A 19,858-nucleotide genomic window follows, 5' to 3' on the forward strand; every position below is an offset into this window, starting at 1 on the left:
GTGGTTTTGATGGATCCACGTAGCTCTCTCCTCGATCTTTACAGCCGTCGGTGTAGTGAGTACCACAGTGTATGGCCCCTCCCACTGCGGACTTGACCACGTCTTTCGTTTGATGGCCTTGATGAGGATCTGGTCACCTGGCTCGATCTTCTCCTCCTGCTGAGACAAAGCAGCGTCTGGCAGCTTATTTGCATTCACAATCTCTTTTTCCTTCAACAGGTTAGCCATCCACTCTGCTAGTGTCTGGCTCTCCTTCTTTTCTTTGACATCAGTCATTATAGGTAACACAAACGGTCTACCATAAATGATCTCAAAAGGTGTTAAACCATTCCCTGTTGGAGTGATTCTCATGTACAGTTTTACTAGGTCCAGGCACTCTGGCCAGGACCTCCCAGTCTGTTCCATAGTTTTCTTCAGTCTCAGTTTAACTGTACCATTTGTGCGTTCTACCAGCCCTGCACTCTGTGGGTGGTAAGAACAGTGATTTTTCAACGTGATGCCTAAGTGGGTGGCCACTTGGCTTATCACCTCGTTCACGAAGTGTGGCCCATTATCACTGTAGATGACCTGTGGAATGCCATGTACAGGAATAATGATTTTGCACAATGCTTTAGCAACTGTCAGTGCATCAGCATTCTTGCTTGGCACGATCTCAACCCACTTGGAAAACGGACATATCAACACAAGGCAGTATTTGTAGTTGTTGCACTTGTTCAACTCAGTGAAGTCCATATGCAGGAACTGAAAAGGGTGAGAAGCCTCAGGAAACTGTCCTCTCTTAGGCCTCTCATTCCCTTGTGCATTATGTTTACAACATGTTAAACATGCTCTGAAACCTGTTTGGTATAGGAATTAAACCCATGTGTGAAAAAGTGCTGTTCCACCGTTCTCATCATTCCCCCTGTCGAGACGTGGCAAGGGCCATGGCTCAGCACGGCAACGGTGTGGAAAAGGTTTCGTGGTAAAACCGGTTTGGAATTTACTTTGTAAATTCCATCAATTAAAGCTGCGCCCAGCTTAATCCATCGTTTCTGTTCAGAAGTCGGTGATTGGCATTGCATATCCTTAATCACCTGGATGTCTAAAGGTTCTTTAGGACTTTGTGAAATAGCCGTTAAGGTCAAAACACCATGTTTGCCTTCCGCAGCCTCTTTAGCTATTTTGTCAGCAAAAGCATTGCCCTGTGAAACAGGGTCTTTCCGTTTGGTGTGTGCAGCGCATTTGCACACAGCGATAGACTTAGGTAATAACATGGCTCGTAGCAAGTCTTTCAACAAATCCGCATGCTCCACTGGCTTGCCAGTAGAGGTCGTCATCCCTCTACGGGCCCATTGAGCTGCGAAATAGTGGAGTGTGGAAAATGCATATTGGCTGTCAGTATAAATTGTTACATCAACATCTCGGCCTGCTTTGCATGCTTCAGTCAAAGCTACTATCTCAGCAGCTTGAGCTGAAAAATGTGACGGAAGCTTTCCTGCGCGAATCACACTTTCTTGGGTCACGACTGAGAAACCTGTCTGAGTCTGTCAGTAGATGTCCGTGAACACGAACCATCAACGAACCAGACCTCACCCGATGTCAAAGCTGTGTCTCTCAGGTCTGCCCGTGGTTTACACTGCTGTTCAGTGGTTTCTGCGCAGCTGTGTTGTTCCCCTTCCTCTTGTGTTGGAATTAGTGTAGAAGGGTTTAGTGTGTTACACCGCTTGATGGTGATATGCGACTGTGACATAAGTGTTGACAAAATCGAAAGGTGTCGTGCAGGTGACAGGAAGGACATCTTGGTCTGCGTCAACAGCATGTCTACAGCGTGTGGTACTAGCAGCTCGAGGGTGTGAAACAACACCACTTCCGCTGAGCAGTGCACTGCAAGGGCAGCTGCACACACTGCTCGTACACAGGATGGTAAAGCGCATGCAACAGTGTCTAAACGCTTGGAATAATAAGCTGTTTGTTGGGCCAACATAGAAGTCATGAAATGGCCTTTACAATCAACTGTTTGAACAAACGGTTTTGAATAGTCTGGTAAACTCAATACTGTAGCACCAGTAAGAGCTTGTTTCAGTGAAGTGAAAGCTTCTTCAGCTTCTGAAGTCCACTCTATATTCTGCTTCATGGACATGGGTTGGGAGTAGATCACATCTAACAACGGTTGTGTTATTTGTGCATAGCTCGGCAACCATAGTCTGCAGTAGTTGCATAACCCTAGAAACTGCATCATCTGCTGTTTCGTTTGCAGTTTAGGAGCATTTAAAATAGACGCTTTTCTGTCGACCGTCAAGCTGCGACCGCAAGGTGACAGTGCATGTCCTAAAAAGGTCACTGTCTGTTTGACCCACTGCAACTTTAAAAGCGAAGCTTTGTTTCCCGTCTTTGCTAAATGACGGAATAATGCAAGTGCAGCAATCTCGTTGTTTTGCTTAGTATCAGAAGCAATTAAAATGTCATCCACGTAAACTAACAACTGACTATGGCCTGGCATTTCAAAGTCTGAAAGACAATTCTGTATTTCTGTAGAAAAGATGGTTGGGCTGTCACAATATCCCTGTGGTAACCTGGTGTAGGTGTATTTCTTTCCCTGATAAGTGAACCCAAACCATCCCTGTGATTCTTTAGCTAATGGTATGGAAAAGAATGCATTGCTCACATCCACAACTGTGAACCATTGCTTATCTGGTTTTAGCTGGTTAAGTAATGTGTGGGGATCGGGCACACACGGAGCACGGCTCTCAACTGCTTGGTTCACTGCTCTTAGATCTTGAACCATTCTCCATGCCCCTGATTCTGCTTTCTTAACAGGAAAAATCGGAGTGTTACACTGAGCATCTGGGGATTCTATAATAATGCCTGCTTTTATCATATCATCAATGACTGGTCTTATACTGGTTAATGCATCTAGTTTCAATGGATATTGACGTATGCAGGGACGGTAATCAGTTTTAGCTTTAATCACCACTGGTGTAGCAGTGGTCATTAACCCTACATCTGCTTTCCCTTTCGACCAAAAAGAATCTGGAACCTGTCATAAAAGGGGATCAGGCAGTGTGCACGAAGCAAGTCATTCTACCGCCTCATGTGGGACATCCAAATAGACACGGGGAGAGGTAGTTACCTCCCATCCTAAAGGTCTCATATAGATGGAGTGTGTCGATTCGTCAATCAGCCAACCATCCCCGATGTCCTTCCAACAGGGGATTTTTGCTGCGTTAAAGACGAAGTCCCCGATGTCATTCCACTTCTGCAGTGGAGCTTTGGTTACTGACACATGAGGGGTAGAACCCTGCACTTGGAAAAGTTCAAGTGCTTGCTCGCTGAGCTGAACTGCACACCCTGTCATGCCCTTTTTGTCAGTGTACATGGCATTTAGAGTCACGCTCTGGGGGCCCAAATTAAAAACCTAGCTGTCATAATCAAAAACTGGCCCTGGTGAATGTTTGTATCTCAAGGTAATGTGAAACTTTTCTAAAGACTGAGGTGTAAAGGGTCCCTTCTGACACTGGATAGCTAGGGACAATAACTGTTCAGAAGCGTGTGTGGGGTCTGGACTTGGTAGATCTAATGTCCAGTAGTAATGTGGTTCTTCCATGCTATGTAACGGCAGGGTCAGTATTTCTTCACCCTTGCCTATAGCAACCATACCTTTGGAAGTGGGGACAATAGAGATTTAAATTCGTGTCATCAAATCACGACCTAGCAGGTTTACAGGACACTTTGGACACAGCACCACTTCGGCACGCTCAGACTCCCCAGTCTTAGGGTCAGTGAAAATAATTGGCTTTGAAAAAGAATCTTTGGTCACCAGTCCATTTGCTGATTTAACAAAAATGAACCGGGAAGATCTCTGGAGTCCGGGAATCTGATCTCTCAGCACAGTCTTGTCAGCTCCTGAGTCACACAAAAAGGTAAGACGCGTACCGTTGAGGAGGAAATCTCTAGTGGGGAGCTGGTCAGCTGATGTAAATAAAAAGGAGTCTACCGACTGTGTGAGGTCCAGTGTCACTGCATCACCTGCTGGTTTTACCAGTGAATTATTTAAATCTAGTCAGCTCATGTGTGGATTTCGTGGGGGTGGTCTGTTAAACTCTTTGGGAGTTCTAAAGACTTTGTCGGGGTGGCTGGGTCTACAGGGGCACTGTCTGGCGTAGTGCCCTGGCTTGCTGCAGATGAAGCATCTGCCTATATTTCGGGGCCGCATCCTACCCTTCTCCTGTTCACCTATCTTTCTTTTGTGGAACTGCTTCCCACGTACTGGGTTCTGAAAGAAAGAGTTGAACTCTTCACCTTCATCTGACCTCCCAAACAACCCAAACACGGCTGCTTTGGCTTTCTGTTTCTTTCTTTTATTGATTTCAGATGCATGGTGAGCATAGTTCATTGTATTGGGTACATTAGCTGTTCGGTGGTTTACATCATGCTTTCGGATGAAATCAGCTATGGTGTGGTGAAAACCCGCCATCAGAGCTTGTTTGAGCTGCTGCTGATAAGGTGAGTCATCAGCGGTGTCCTCGGTTAACCCGCTGTGGTTTCGAAACACTTCCTCTAACCGCGCTCTGTACTCAAACACATCTTCACCTTCTTTTTGTCTGCATTGCGCAATTTTAGCATAGTCAGGGGTTTTTTTCCACATCCATTCATCTCTACTTGGTGTTTCAATGCACTGCTTTTAGCTGGAAGATTTGTGTCACGTACATCTTTTCCAGTAAAGTCACCCTTCACTCTGCCCCAATTGAAGGTCAGAGACTTTCTGAAAGTTTGATCAACTTCCCAGCCATTGAGTCCAAACAAATCAATCAACTGGCGATGTTTATCAACCCAGGCATCTACATCTAATTTTGGATCACCTAAGCTTTTGCACGCTTCGGTGCAGTCTGCTTCGGTCCAGGGCCGGAAGACATAGATTGTCTCTCTGTCATCATAAGCACCTGAGGCTGTCGTTGCCCCAAAATGCGGATTTGCAACCTCTACGAGGGGGTAGAATTCTCCGTTTGCTCCCCCTGGGATGGGTGGATTGGGAGCAAGACAATCATAATTTCTGTCAACTATGTTATATTGTTGTTTGAGGGGTTTCAGATCAGGATAATGTGTTGGTTCTCCTAACAGTAAGGAGTGAAGTTCACCTTTGTGAGCTGTTCTGGTATGTTTGGCTAGGGGGTCAGCTCTAGCAGCTGCACGTTCATTAATGTCCAGTTTTTCTACTGCTCTCTGGCATTCGAGCACTTTTTCTTCGATTTCAGATTTCCGACCTGCTCTCTGTCTTCTCTCTTCACTAATTCTCGCACCTTCACTAGCACAGACGGTTTCCTCGTCTGGCTTCACCACAACAGCTGCCTCCAGGGCAAGCCGTTCACGCTTCATATCTAATTTTTTCTGAATATCCTGTCTCCGCTTAAACGCTTGCTCTCGCCACTTCACAGCCTCCAACAATTGCAGGTGTTTTTCTTTGTTTTGGGCTCTGCGAGTGTTAAGAGTTTCAACCTTTAATGTCTCAACTAGTTACTCACACGGACCGCAAATCAGTTTCTCCTCAAACCCGTACTTCTTTTCCCACAGTTTCAAAAATCTAGTACTGCCAGCTGAAAATTTCTTCATGTACTTGGAGTCACCCTCCATGGTGGCAGGTTTGCTTTTCCCGTTACCCATTCTGAACAATCTTTTTGTTATTCAAGGGTAAACTCTCTTGAATAACAAAATCCTGACTCTTCTGGTCAGGATCAACGATCGGTCACAGGGATCATCGACTACACCAGGCATCTACAGAAACTAGTTTTCTGCGGATGTAGCTGTCCCAACAAACCAACCTCTCAACTTTGATCCAAACCCACGTCGAACAAACAAGACAAACAGGACAATACCTGCGACTCCCACTAAGGAGTTAAATGCGCTTAGGGACAATGGTCAAGCGTAGAGTTTGTGTTAGCACCGTTAGGGTTCCGCTCTACATAGACCCATTCATACAATCAATCACACGTTTTGTTAACGTCTTAATAAGTACGCTGGAATTACGGCTCCAGTCAACCCAGTCAATCCAACACGACTCTAGATTAGTCGATCCAACACGACTCTGGAATTACGACACTTAGTCAACCTTTAGTTATTTATCCTGGCATTCCGGGCCCAGTCAACCCCAATCATGGCATTACGGACACTCACTTATTGGTGCTGTATTGCTCGTCTCCTGGAACTCGTCATCAACGCCGTCTGAGGGAAGATCAGGAACTATGCCACCGACCCAGCGACGAATTCACGCCCCAGGATTTTGTGTCGGACGAGTAGATGTCCGGCTGACGTCAGACTTTGGTGTTCCGTCACCTTCCTCCCACGACGTGGACTGTTGAGATCCGGCTCGAAGGACCAAATTATGTTGGGTCTGAAAATACCACAACAGCACTGATACACACAGAGACGAGAACAATATAGCACACTGAGAGCCAACCAGAGATTTTACTTGGCCAAGGGGAGTTCGCCTGACATCTTAGCGTTGTAAGCGCTTCACTCAGAGACCAACCAACTCCAACGAACTTCCCCAAAGCACAACATTTTATTGAAGCTTGTACACGCCTCCATCATCACATCATCACATCATTGCTGAACATGCAGAAACACACACATTAGGCATAGCAGTACTCCTCCAACCCCTCTTGTGGTTTTGAACCCCTACGCCTGCGTAGGAGCACAGAGCAAATGGCAAATGTGACAAAATTGTTCTTCGTATATGACAATACTTGAAAACCTGTGGTTAGAAGTCTGTGCACCTGTCAATGGGGTTATAAGGCACAGCAAATGCAAACCATGAATGGAAAATGTAAAAAAGGTAAATGATACATAAATGAAATTATTATAAATGAAATTGATAAATGATTATATGGGTTAAATGATATAGAATAAACACCAAAGATAAATGAGATTAATTATAGATGAAAATATATTTTCTCCAACACCTGTCTAGTAAACAGGAGATCCTAGGTTCAAATCCCAGCAGTGCCTGCTGATACCTATTTACAGATGTAGATAGATTGCAGGTTATTGAGAACCATTTTCCTGTACACCTTATGTAAAGTGAGGTGTAGAAACAAATTTCTGTGGTGGAAATTTTCCAAAAAGAACCAGATGAGAGAGTTGTCCGAAGCTTTTCTTCGATTTCAGATTTCCGACCTGCTCTCTGTCTTCTCTCTTCACTAATTCTCGCACCTTGACTAGCACAGACGGTTTCCTCGTCTGGCTTCACCACAACAGCTGCCTCCAGGGCAAGCCGTTCACGCTTCATATCTAATTTTTTCTGAATATCCTGTCTCCGCTTAAACGCTTGCTCTCGCTACTTCACAACCTCCAACAATTGCAGGTGTTTTTCTTTGTTTTAGGCTCCAACACCTGTCTAGTAAACAGGAGATCCTAGGTTCAAATCCCAGCAGTGCCTGCTGATACCTATTTACAGATGTAGAAAGATTGCAGGTTATTGAGAACCATTTTCCTGTACACCTTATGTAAAGTGAGGTGTAGAAACAAATTTCTGTGGTGGAAATTTTCCAAAAAGAAGCAGATGAGAGAGTGGTCCTTTTGTGCGACTTATTGAAAAAGCTTAACAGGAGATCCTAGGTTCAAATCCCAGCAGTGCCTGCTGATACCTATTTACAAATGTAGATAGATTGCAGGTTATTGAGAACCATTTTCCTGTACACCTTATGTAAAGTGAGGTGTAGAAACAAATTTCTGTGTTGGAAATTTTCCAAAAAGAAGCAGATGAGAAAGTTGTCCTTTTGTGCGATTTATTGAAATAATAAAGAAAATAAAAATAATGGGGAAAGCAAATAAGAAGCATGGATGTTGATCGTGCACATCAACAAACCAAAACCAGCTGGGGAGATCAGTGCACACACCACGAAGGTGTGATGCAAAGAGCCCGCGATCCTCAAGTTGCTTCTGCCTTTAAACCCCTTTCTGTGGCTCTGGTGGAATGTCTCTCTGCAGCAAATGGATTGTTTGCGCCACCTTATCTTGCTGTGAGTGAGAATGTGTGCTTTCTCACTTCTGCATCATCATGTCTTGTTATCCAAAGGAAAAAACACCGAGCTTCCAAGACAAGATGCATTCGCTTTAACAGCCTTGGGTCTGGTGGGGAGTCAGATAGGATGGAGCCAGAGTCCGGGTGTAAAAGACAATCATATATCATAAATTATTAGTCAGTCAAATGGAACATCAGATGTTTAGACTTGATGTACGACAGGGCACAAGAGATCAGTTGTTTGTGTAAGAATGTTCAGCATTGCACCTAACCAGCACATGACGACTGTGTTGGATAAAAAATAGCACAAAGGCAAAGTTTTTCCATTACACTTTAAATATTGCAATAACAAGGTGCTGTGACTTAGCTGGTCAAAGTGCCTGTCTAGTAAACAGGAGATCCTGGGTTCAAATCCCAGCAGTGCCTGCTGATACCTATTTACATATGTAGATATATTGCATGTTATTTAGAAACATTTTCAACTACATCTTACGTAAAATGAGGTGCATGGTGAGCTGTGGAAACAACTTTAGATTTTACCCAAATAAGGCGCTGTGGCTTAGCTGGTCAAAGTGCCTGTCTAGTAAACAGGAGATCCTGGGTTCAAATCCCAGCAGTGCCTGCTGATACCTATTTAGATAGATTGCACAATCTTTAGAAGCATTTTCAAGTACACCTTATGTAAAGTGAGGTGTAAAAACAACTTTGCATTTTGCCAAATCAAGGTGTTAGCTGGTCAAAGTGCCTGTCTAGTAAACAGGACATTCTGGGTTCAACTCCCAGCAGTGCCAGGTGATACCTATTAAAAGATGTAGATAGATTGCAGGTTATTGAAAACCATTTTCCTGTACACCTTATGTAAAGTGAGGTGTAGAAACAAAATTCTGTGTTGGAAATTTTCCAAAAAGAAGCAGATGAGAGAGTTGTCCTTTTGTGCGATTTATTGAAATAATAAAGAAAATAAAAATAATGGGGAAAGCAAATAAGAAGCATGGATGTTGATCGTGCGCATCAACAAACCAAAACCAGCTGGGGAGATCAGTGCACACACCACGAAGGTGTGATGCAAAGAGCCCGCGATCCTCAAGTTGCTTCTGCCTTTAAACCCCTTTCTGTGGCTCTGGTGGAATGTCTCTCTGCAGCAATGGGATTGTTTGCGCCACCTTATCTTGCTGTGAGTGAGAATGTGTGCTTTCTCACTTCTGCATCATCATGTCTTGTTATCCAAAGGAAAAAACACCGAGCTTCCAAGACAAGATGCATTCGCTTTAACAGCCTTGGGTCTGGTGGGGAGTAAGAAGGATGGAGCCAGAGTCCGGGTGTAAAAGACAAACATATATCAAAAATTATTAGTCAGTCAAATGGAACATCAGATGTTTAGACTTGATGTACGACAGGGCACAAGAGATCAGTTGTTTGTGTAAGAATGTTAAGTATTGAACCTAGCCAGCACATGACGAGTGTGTTGGATAAGAAATAGCACAAAGGCAAAGTTTTTGCATTACACTTTAAATGATTCAATAACGAGGTGCTGTGGCTTAGCTGGTCAGAGTGCCTGTCTAGTAAACAGGAGATCCTGGGTTCAAATCCCAGCAGTGCCTGCAGATACCTATTAACATATGTAGATATAGTGCATGTTATTTAGAAACATTTTAAACTATTTCTTACGTAAAATGAGTTGCATGGTGAGCTGTGGAAACAACTTTAGATGTTACCCAAATAAGGTGCTGTGGCTTAGCTGGTCAAAGTGCCTGTCTAGTAAACAGGAGATCCTGGGCTCAAATCCGAGCAGTGCCTGCTGATATGTATTTAGATAGATTGCACAATATTTAGAAGTAATTTCAAGTACACTTTATGTAAAGTGAGGTGTAGAAACAACTTTAGATTTTGACAAATCAAGGTGTTAGCTGGTCAAAGTGCCTGTTTATTAAACAGGAGATTCTCCGTTCAACTCCCGGCAGCGCCAGGTGATACCTTTTTACAGATGTAGATAGATTGCAGGTTATTGAAAACCATTTTCCTGTACACCTTATGTAAAGTGAGGTGTAGAAACAAAATTCTGTGTTGGAAATTTTCCAAAAAGAAGCAGATGAGAGAGTTGTCCTTTTGTGCGATTTATTGAAATAATAAAGAAAATAAAAATAATGGGGAAAGCAAATAAGAAGCATGGATGTTGATCGTGCACATCAACAAACCAAAACCAGCTGGGGATCTCAGTGCACACACCATGAAGGTGTGATGCAAAGAGCCCGCGATCCTCAAGTTGCTTCTGCCTTTAAACCCCTTTCTGTGGCTCTGGTGGAATGTCTCTCTGCAGCAATGGGATTGTTTGCGCCACCTTATCTTGCTGTGAGTGAGAATGTGTGCTTTCTCACTTCTGCATCATCATGTCTTGTTATCCAAAGGAAAAAACACCGAGCTTCCAAGACAAGATGCATTCGCTTTAACAGCCTTGGGTCTGGTGGGGAGTAAGAAGGATGGAGCCAGAGTCCGGGTGTAAAAGACAAACATATATCAAAAATTATTAGTCAGTCAAATGGAACATCAGATGTTTAGACTTGATGTACGACAGGGCACAAGAGATCAGTTGTTTGTGTAAGAATGTTAAGTATTGAACCTAGCCAGCACATGACGAGTGTGTTGGATAAGAAATAGCACAAAGGCAAAGTTTTTGCATTACACTTTAAATGATTCAATAACGAGGTGCTGTGGCTTAGCTGGTCAGAGTGCCTGTCTAGTAAACAGGAGATCCTGGGTTCAAATCCCAGCAGTGCCTGCAGATACCTATTAACATATGTAGATATAGTGCATGTTATTTAGAAACATTTTAAACTACATCTTACGTAAAATGAGTTGCATGGTGAGCTGTGGAAACAACTTTAGATGTTACCCAAATAAGGTGCTGTGGCTTAGCTGGTCAAAGTGCCTGTCTAGTAAACAGGAGATCCTGGGTTCAAATCCGAGCAGTGCCTGCTGATATGTATTTAGATAGATTGCACAATATTTAGAAGTAATTTCAAGTACACCTTATGTAAAGTGAGGTGTAGAAACATATTTCTGTGGTGGAAATTTTCCATAAAGAAGCAGATGAGATAGTTGTCCTTTTGTGCGATTTATTGAAATAATAAAGAAAATAAAAATAATGGGGAAAGCACATAACAAGCATGGATGTTGATCGTGCACATCAACAAACCAAAAACCAGCTGGGGATCTCAGTGCACACACCACGGAGGTGTGATGCAAAGAGCTCGCGACCCTCAAGTTGCTTCTGCCTTTTAATCTCTTTCTGTGGCTCTGGTGGAATGTCTCTCTGCAGCAATGGAATTGTTTGCGCCACCTTATCTTGCTGTGAGTGAGAATGTGTGCTTTCTCACGTCTGCATCATCATGTCTTGTTATCCAAAGGAAAGAACACCGAGCTTCCAAGACAAGATGCATTCGCTTTAACAGCCTTGGGTCAGGTGGGGAGTCAGATAGGATGGAGCCAGAGTCCGGGTGTAAAAGACAAACTTATATAATAAATTATTAGTCAGTCAAATGGAACATCAGATGTTTAGACTTGATGTGCGACAGGGCACAAGAGATCAGTTTTTTGTGTAAGAATGTTCAGTATTGCACCTCACTTTACATAAGGTGTACTTGACAATACTTCTAAATAATGTGCAATCTATCTAAATCTGTAAATAGGTATCAGCAGAGACTGATGGGATTTGAACCCAGGATCTCCTGTTTACTAGACAGGCACTTTGACCAGCTAAGCCACAGCGCCTTATTTGGGTAAAATCTAAAGTTGTTTCAACAGCTCACCATGCACCTCACTTTACGTAAGGTGTAGTTGAAAATGTTTCTAAATAACATGCCACCTAGCTACATATTTAAATAGTATCAGCAGGCACTGCTGGGATTTGAACCGAGGATCTCCTGTTTACTAGACAGTCATCTGCTTCTTTATGGAAGAATTCCACCACAGAAATTTGTTTGTACACCTCACTTTACATAAGGTGTATGTGAAAAGGGTTCTTAATTACCTGCAATCTATCTTCATCTGTAAATAGGTATCAGCAGGCACTGCTGGGAATTGAACCCAGGATCTCCTGTTTACAAGACAGGCACTTTGACCAGCTAAGCAACAGCGCCTTATTTGGGTAAAATCTAAAGTTGTTTCAACAGCTCACCATGCACCCCACTTTACGTAAGATGTAGTTGAAAATGTTTCTAAATAAAATGCAATCTATCTAAATATTTAAATAGATATGAGCAGGCACTGCTGGGATTTGAACCAAGGATCTCCTGTTTACTAGACAGGCACTTTGACCAGCTAAGCCACAGCACCTTGTTATTACAATATTTAAAGTGTAATGGAAAAATTTTGCCTTTGTGCTATTTCTTATCCAACACACTCGTCATGTTCTGGTTAGATGCAATACTGAACATTCTTACACAAACAACTGATCTCTTGTGCCCTGTCGTATATCAAGTCTAAACATCTGATGTTCCATTTGACTGACTAATAATTTTTGATATATGTTTGTCTTTTACACCCGGACTCTGGCTACATCCTATCTGACTCCCCACCAGACCCAAGGCTGTTAAAGCGAATGCATCTTGTCTTGGAAGCTCGGTGCTCTTTCCTTTGGATAACAAGACATGATGATGCAGAAGTGAGAAAGCACACATTCTCACTCACAGCAAGATAAGGTGGCGCAAACAATTCCATTACTGCAGAGAGACATTCCACCAGAGCCACAGAAAGGGGTTAAAAGGCAGAAGCAACTTGAGGATCGCGGGCTCTTTGCATCACACCTTCGTGGTGTGTGCACTGAGATCCCCAGCTGGTTTTTGGTTTGTTGATGTGCACGATCAACATCCATGCTTCTTATTTGCTTTCCCCATTATTTTTATTTTCTTTATTATTTCAATAAATCGCACAAAAGGACAACTCTCTCATCTGCTCCTTTATGGAAAATTTCCACCACAGAGATTTGTTTCTACACCTCACTTTACATAAGGTGTACGGGAAAATGGTTCTCAATAACCTGCAATCTACCTACATCTGTAAATAGGTATCACCTGGCACTGCTGGGAGTTGAACCCAGAATGTCCTGTTTACTAGACAGGCACTTTGACCAGCTAACACCTTGATTTGGCAAAATCTAAAGTTGTTTCTACACCTCACTTTACATAAGGTGTACTTGAAATTACTTCTAAATATTGTGCAATCTATCTAAATAGGTGACAGCAGGCACTGCTGGGATTTGAACCCAGGATCTCCTGTTTACTAGACAGGCACTTTGACCAGCTAAGCCACAGCGCCTTATTTGGGTAAAATCTAAAGTTGTTTCAACAGCTCACCATGCACCTCACTTTACGTAAGATGTAGTTTAAAATGTTTCTAAATAACATGCACTATATCTACATATGTTAATAGGTATCTGCAGGCACTGCTGGGATTTGAACCCAGGATCTCCTGTTTACTAGACAGGCACTCTGACCAGCTAAGCCACAGCACCTCGTTATTGAATCATTTAAAGTGTAATGCAAAAACTTTGCCTTTGTGCTATTTCTTATCCAACACACTCGTCATGTGCTGGCTAGGTTCAATACTTAACATTCTTACACAAACAACTGATCTCTTGTGCCCTGTCGTACATCAAGTCTAAACATCTGATGTTCCATTTGACTGACTAATAATTTTTGATATATGTTTGTCTTTTACACCCAGACTCTGGCTACATCCTATCTGACTCCCCACCAGACCCAAGGCTGTTAAAGCGAATGCATCTTGTCTTGGAAGCTCGGTGCTCTTTCCTTTGGATAACAAGACATGATGATGCAGAAGTGAGAAAGCACACATTCTCACTCACAGCAAGATAAGGTGGTACAAACAATTCCATTGCTGCAGAGAGACATTCCACCAGAGCCACAGAAAGGGGTTAAAAGGCAGAAGCAACTTGAGGATCGTGGTCTCTTTGCATCACATGTTCGTGCTGTGTGCACTGAGATCCCCAGCTGGTTTTTGGTTTGTTGATGTGCACGATCAACATCCATGCTTCTTATTTGCTTTCCCCATTATTTTTATTTTCTTTATTATTTCAATAAATCGCACAAAAGGACAACTATCTCATCTGCTTCTTTATGGAAAATTTCCACCACAGAAATTTGTTTCTACACCTCACTTTACATAAAGTGTACGTGAAAATACTTCTAAATATTGTGCAATCTATTTACATCTTTAAATAGGTATCACCTGGCACTGCTGGGAGTTGAACCCAGAATGTCCTGTTTACTAGACAGGCACTTTGACCAGCTAACACCTTGATTTGTCAAAATCTAAAGTTGTTTCTACACCTCACTTTACATAAGGTGTACTTGACAATACTTCTAAATAAGGTGCAATCTATCTAAATAGGTATCACCTGGCACTGCTGGGATTTGAACCCAGGATCTCCTGTTTACTAGACAGGCACTTTGACCAGCTATGCCACAGCACCTTGTTATTGCAATATTTAAAGTGTAATGGAAAAATTTTGCCTTTGTGCTATTTCTTATCCAACACACTCGTCATGTGCTGGTTAGGTGCAATACTGAACATTCTTACACAAACAACTGATCGCTTGTGCCCTGTCGTACATCAAGTCTAAACATCTGATGTTCCATTTGACTGACTAATAATTTTTGATATATGTTTGTCTTTTACACCCGGACTCTGGCTCCATCCTATCTGACTCCCCACCAGACCCAAGGCTGTTAAAGCGAATGCATCTTGTCTTGGAAGCTCGGTGTTCTTTCCTTTGGATAACAAGACATGATGATGCAGAAATGAGAAAGCACACATTCTCACTCACAGCAAGATAAGGTGGTGCAAACAATTCCATTACTGCAGAGAGACATTCCACCAGAGCCACAGAAAGGGGTTAAAAGTCAGAAGCAACTTGAGGATCGCAAGCTCTTTGCATCACACCTTCGTGGTGTGTGCACTGAGATCCCCAGCTGGTTTTTGGTTTGTTGATGTGCACGATGTGGTGGAAATTTTGCAATAAAGGCAGATGAGAGAGAGTTGTCCTTTTGTGCGATTTATTGAAATAATAAAGAAAATAAAAATAATGAGGAAAGCAAATAAAAAGCCAGCTGGGGAGATCAGAACATACACCACGGAGGTATAATGCAAAGATCACACCGTTCTGAGGTTGTCTCTGCCTTTTAACCTCTCTCCCGGGACCTGGTGGAATCTTCCTATCACACTGTGGGTGAAGATGTTTACATTACACAGGGAATACACAAGGTCTACAGCCTTGGGTCTGGTGGGGCATCAGATAGAAAGGAGCCAGAGACCAGGGGTAAAAGGCAGACACAAGCCATAAACAATCGGTCAGTCAAACACAACATTAGATGTCAGCACTTAATGTGCGACAGAACCTTGAGAGGAAGATAGATTGTTTGTCTAATAATGTTCAGTTCTGGGTCTAATCAACAAGTACAGAATGCATGGTTACTGTACAGAGTCAGAAATGAACACAAGAGCATTAAAGTACAATTTTTCCATTACAATTCCCCCCTTTTGATTACACATTAATCAAACATTAAAGAATAAAAATTGTCAATCGTGGTATTCATTCTGTAGTAATAAAGCATTCTTTAAAAATGATTCGTTAAATGTATTGCTTATAAAGATGTAAATGGCGTAGGGATAAAAGATTGTGAGCTGTTTTTGTGGGTAGTTATACTAGAATAACCCTTGTGTATGAGCTTTGGAAAGACCGGGACATAAGCCTATAATTGATTCCAATCAGTTCATGTTCAATCATCCTGAATAAAAGGTACAGCATGTTTTGCACAAACTAAGCATGATCGATTTGTGGGTGACTCCGGTGTGCGGTGGATAAGAGTGTCTTCGGTTGATGCGAATGTCAGAGTGACCACGCATATTGCTGTCATCGTCGATATGACAAACATTTTTATCTTGTTTCGTCTGGTGGATGTCATTTTGCGTCAGTGGAAGATAAAAATTTGTGTGAAAGTGTGAATCAAGTAGGAAACAACTCTAGATATGCTTATCGTAAAATGTTTTCGTTCAAAAATAGTGGATAAAATCACAGAGAGGCATACATGTAAATCAACCACACAATTTAGAGCAAATATTAAAGTAACATACAATAAGGATCAAAGCAACAGGGTCACAATCAGTGTCTTCTTCTTCCTGTTGAATAGTAGCGTTAGATTGTTTCCAACCTGTTTGTTGACACCTTGACAGTTCTTTGGGGTTCTTCAGGTTGTGATCAGCTGGTTTCCTCCCAATGTCGTCTGAGTCACTGTCACTCCCCGTGATGTGAAGAGTCTACACGTCGTCCAGCGTCGGCAACTCAAGGCTGCTCGTGTGTGTGTTTTCTCAGGAACGTGTGTGTAGATGTATGGTCAGATAGTGTGATTCACCGGCGCAGCTTCAGGCGGCGCTTGGCTCACACCTTCAGCTGTATGGTCAACGCAGCCTCGCCTCAGTGCGTGTGTAAGCACAGCGAGGGTCGTCCTTCTCAATTCTTTTCGTCAGTGGTGGTTTTCTCGTGTGGTGTAGATGTAGATGGAGGGTCGTCTGTCGGATCCGGGACCTTCCTGCAGTGGCTGGAGTGGATCCAAGTCGCTCTTTCTGCGATCTTCACAGCCGTGTTGGTCGTCGACTTGGGAGAGACCTTGCCACCGCTTTGAGTTCCAGTGCTTCCTGCGAAGCTCCTTAATGATCACCCAGTCTCCTGGTTGAATGATGTGCAATGGTTCTGTCGCCTGTTTGGGCAGAGCTGCTTTCACCTGTTTGGAGATTTGGGACAGAACAGAGGATAAGTTCTTACAGTACTGTAGCATTGCGTCTTCGCACATTTCAGTAGGTGGTAAAATCCTAGTCTCAGTCTCAGGGTGGAGTCCCATCATAGGAGGTCTACCAAATAGGATCTTATACGGGCTGAGGTTTGTTCTCATCCTTCTCCTCATTCTCATGTATGAGAGCACAATGGGAAGAGCCTGAGTCCACTTGAGACCAGTCTCTGAGCAGCATTTAGCCAGTTTGTTTTTCAAAGTGCCATTCTCTCTCTCTACCGCCCCTCCGCTTTGAGGGTGGTAAGAGCAGTGTTTTCTGATGTCGATGTTTAGAAACTTTCCCACTTCCTCGAGGGCTTGGTTTGCAAAGTGTGAGCCGTTGTCACTGCTGATTTTAGATGGAATCCCCCATCTGGGAATTATTTCTGTCAGCAAGGCTTTGGTAACTGCATGGCTGTTAGCATGTTTAGCTGGGAAGGCCTCCACCCATTTTGACCACATATCAACAATCACTAAACAATACTTTTTACCTTCTGCTGGCGTTAGTTCGATGAAGTCCAGCATTAAATGGTCAAACGCCATTTCTGGTAGTGGGTGAGCTGCCAGTGGTTTGGCAGTCGTCTTACCTGGGTTGTGTTGGGCGCATGTCATACATGCTTCACAGTATTTTTGTGCATAGATTGAAAATCCCTTAGTGTACCAATGTTTTGTAAGAGCATCTAACATTCCCCCCTTTGATACATGTACCATGTATCAAAGGGGGGAACATGATACATCTCCTTCCCGTTGACATCTGTCCACGAAAGGACCCAAGTCCTGCCATCTGTCCCCGTCATGTTTTGACAGAAGGACATGTGGATCTGTAGAATAAGCATCAACAAATCTCTCTTGTTCGTTAGTGAGAGAAATCGCAAGCGCAGACCTATGTTCATCCCAAAAAAGAGAGGTTGAGGTCAGTTTGTCCGCAGATGTGCGTAACCATGATTTTTCAAACTTCTCATCAGGACCAGTGGACACATGTGCTGTACAAGACAGGTCAGATGCGTCTCTAAAGGTCGTATTCTGTGAGGAAACAAGCTGTTGAGCAGCCTGTATGAGGGCCTCAGTTACGACCTCTCCCTTCAGCAGCCACTGATAAGAGTAGAGCAGCGGCTCTGAGCTGAAATTAACACAAACAAAAGAAAAATTATTTACATTGTCCGTGGTTGTGACCTGCACTCCCTCTGGAGTGGAAATCAGTGAAATTCCTAAACTACACATGAGATCTCTTCCTAATAGATTAACTGGGCATAAGTTTGAAAGCAAAAATGAATGTTTGAGTGTCTTGCCGTCTGATGTTGTGCAAGACAGAGGAACAGTAAGTTTTTCTTTTATTGTCTGGTACGTACAGTAATTATTATTACTTCTCTCTAATAGTCGTGTTCCCTTTTAATAGTCATTGATAGTCTGTTTTGTTTTTCTATAGTCTGGCCAGACAAACCTATATTGTGCACAAATATTTTTAGAAACATAGAGGATTTTATCACTGAATTTGTTGCAAATTAAAATAGTTTAAACCCATCAGACTGCCAAGTCATGCAGCAGTTGTCATTTAGCTGTTTGTTATTCTTTTCAAAATCACTCTGTGGGATATTTTGAGCAGAAAGCGATTCTTCATTGCAAGCAGGCAAGCATGAATTTGAATCAATTAAGCATGTATCAAGTGTGAGTGAGTGTGTGTGTGTCTGTGCGGTACCGTCTACGTCATCATGTGAACGGAAACCTTCGCTGGGCTCCTCCTCTAGTCAGTCTGACGAGAGTGCCCGGGAGGGTGGAACCTGACATAGCCGGGGGCAGTACTTCTTCCAGTGTCCCATCTCGCCGCAGATGTGGCAAGCGTTTCCTGGATCTCCAGATGCGCCTCCTGTGTCTCTGTTGTGCCAATTCCGTCTGAAGTCTCTTCCTCGTCTGCGAAACCTGCCCGCTCCTCTGTTGTTGTTATGCATTGCAGAGAACATCTCCAAGGATGGCAGATACAGTTCGCTCTGTTGTTTTTCCTTCTTCGCCATCTTCTTCTGCTGGAGAGTGTCATAAGCATGGCGTGCGTGTCTTGTGAGGTCAGACAGACGCGCTTCTTCTTTCCATCCGATGTATGACTGCTTCACGGCGTCAAAAACTTCAGGGAGTAAACCTTTCATCACCAGTTCACACAGGTGACTCTCGTATGTTGAACAGATGAGTCCTCCCACTCCTTCCGGGGGAGGGTGAGCTCCTCCGTGTGTGTTGTATGCAGTGGTGAGGCGGTGAACAAAGTCATCAACTGATTCCTCTGGTTGTTGTTTGCATGTGGTGACTTTAATCATACAGACTTTATCAGGGAACGCAGTTTCGAGGTGGGCAACAAGCGTCCTCACTGCGGCAACGAATCCATCATTTAAGTTGTTTGTCCAGTCTTTGTGTTTGAGAGCAAGTGTCACATCAGGCAATTGTCTAGCCAGCTTTTGGTATTCACAAGGTGCAAGACGTTTGGCCAGGATGCGACGGATCTCAGCTCCAGTGGGTCTGTACTCCTGGCAGAAAGCCAGAAGGTTGGCGCCGAATGTCTTTCCCGATACAGTGATGTCTGGAAGAGTGTGGGCAAAGTCAGCTATGTCAGCGCTAGTCCATGGTCTGTGCACTAACATGCTTCCTTCAGGGCCGGCCACTTCCACCATGGGCAAGCTGATTTCTGGAGCTACTGGTGTGTTGCTCCTTAGGGTACGAACGCTGGTAGTTGCGGAGGCAGCACTCGTACTGGCAGTTGGTGCATGGGCACAGCTTATGGCAGTGGATGATGTAGGAATGAAGCCGACAGGTGAATCGGCCCAGAACATCCGTGCCACCGTTCCAGGAGTTAGTGTGGCATTTACACTGTCCTCCACATGCTCTGACTGCTCTGCAGCTGATGTTACCGCTCCTGATGACAGAGGTTGGCCAGGCTGTTGGTGTGGGGCAGGCTGCTGCAGTGGTGCAGGCTGTTGTCGTTGGTCAGGCTGTTGCTGTTGGTCCGGCTGTCCACCCCGCCCGGCCCTCCTGCTGA

At 43.6% G+C, this 19,858-nt stretch overlaps 6 non-coding genes across 6 annotated transcripts; 3 read left to right on the top strand and 3 right to left on the bottom strand.

Moving 5' to 3' along the window:
* Positions 1 to 8,544: 8,544 nt before the first annotated feature.
* Positions 8,545 to 8,618, top strand: trnat-agu (transfer RNA threonine (anticodon AGU)). Its single transcript has one exon. It is a non-coding gene; the product is annotated as a tRNA-Thr (tRNA).
* A 905-nt stretch (positions 8,619 to 9,523) lies between these two features.
* On the top strand, positions 9,524 to 9,597 carry trnat-agu (transfer RNA threonine (anticodon AGU)). Its single transcript has one exon. It is a non-coding gene; the product is annotated as a tRNA-Thr (tRNA).
* A 1,101-nt stretch (positions 9,598 to 10,698) lies between these two features.
* On the top strand, positions 10,699 to 10,772 carry trnat-agu (transfer RNA threonine (anticodon AGU)). Its single transcript has one exon. It is a non-coding gene; the product is annotated as a tRNA-Thr (tRNA).
* A 1,286-nt stretch (positions 10,773 to 12,058) lies between these two features.
* trnat-ugu (transfer RNA threonine (anticodon UGU)) lies at positions 12,059 to 12,132 on the bottom strand. Its single transcript has one exon. It is a non-coding gene; the product is annotated as a tRNA-Thr (tRNA).
* Positions 12,133 to 13,235: 1,103 nt separating this feature from the next.
* trnat-agu (transfer RNA threonine (anticodon AGU)) lies at positions 13,236 to 13,309 on the bottom strand. The gene has a single exon. It is a non-coding gene; the product is annotated as a tRNA-Thr (tRNA).
* Positions 13,310 to 13,431: 122 nt separating this feature from the next.
* Positions 13,432 to 13,505, bottom strand: trnat-agu (transfer RNA threonine (anticodon AGU)). Its single transcript has one exon. It is a non-coding gene; the product is annotated as a tRNA-Thr (tRNA).
* Positions 13,506 to 19,858: the final 6,353 nt, after the last annotated feature.

The sequence above is a fragment of the Betta splendens genome, chromosome 9 (genome assembly GCF_900634795.4).
Source record: "Betta splendens chromosome 9, fBetSpl5.4, whole genome shotgun sequence".
Classification (NCBI taxonomy): domain Eukaryota; kingdom Metazoa; phylum Chordata; class Actinopteri; order Anabantiformes; family Osphronemidae; genus Betta; species Betta splendens.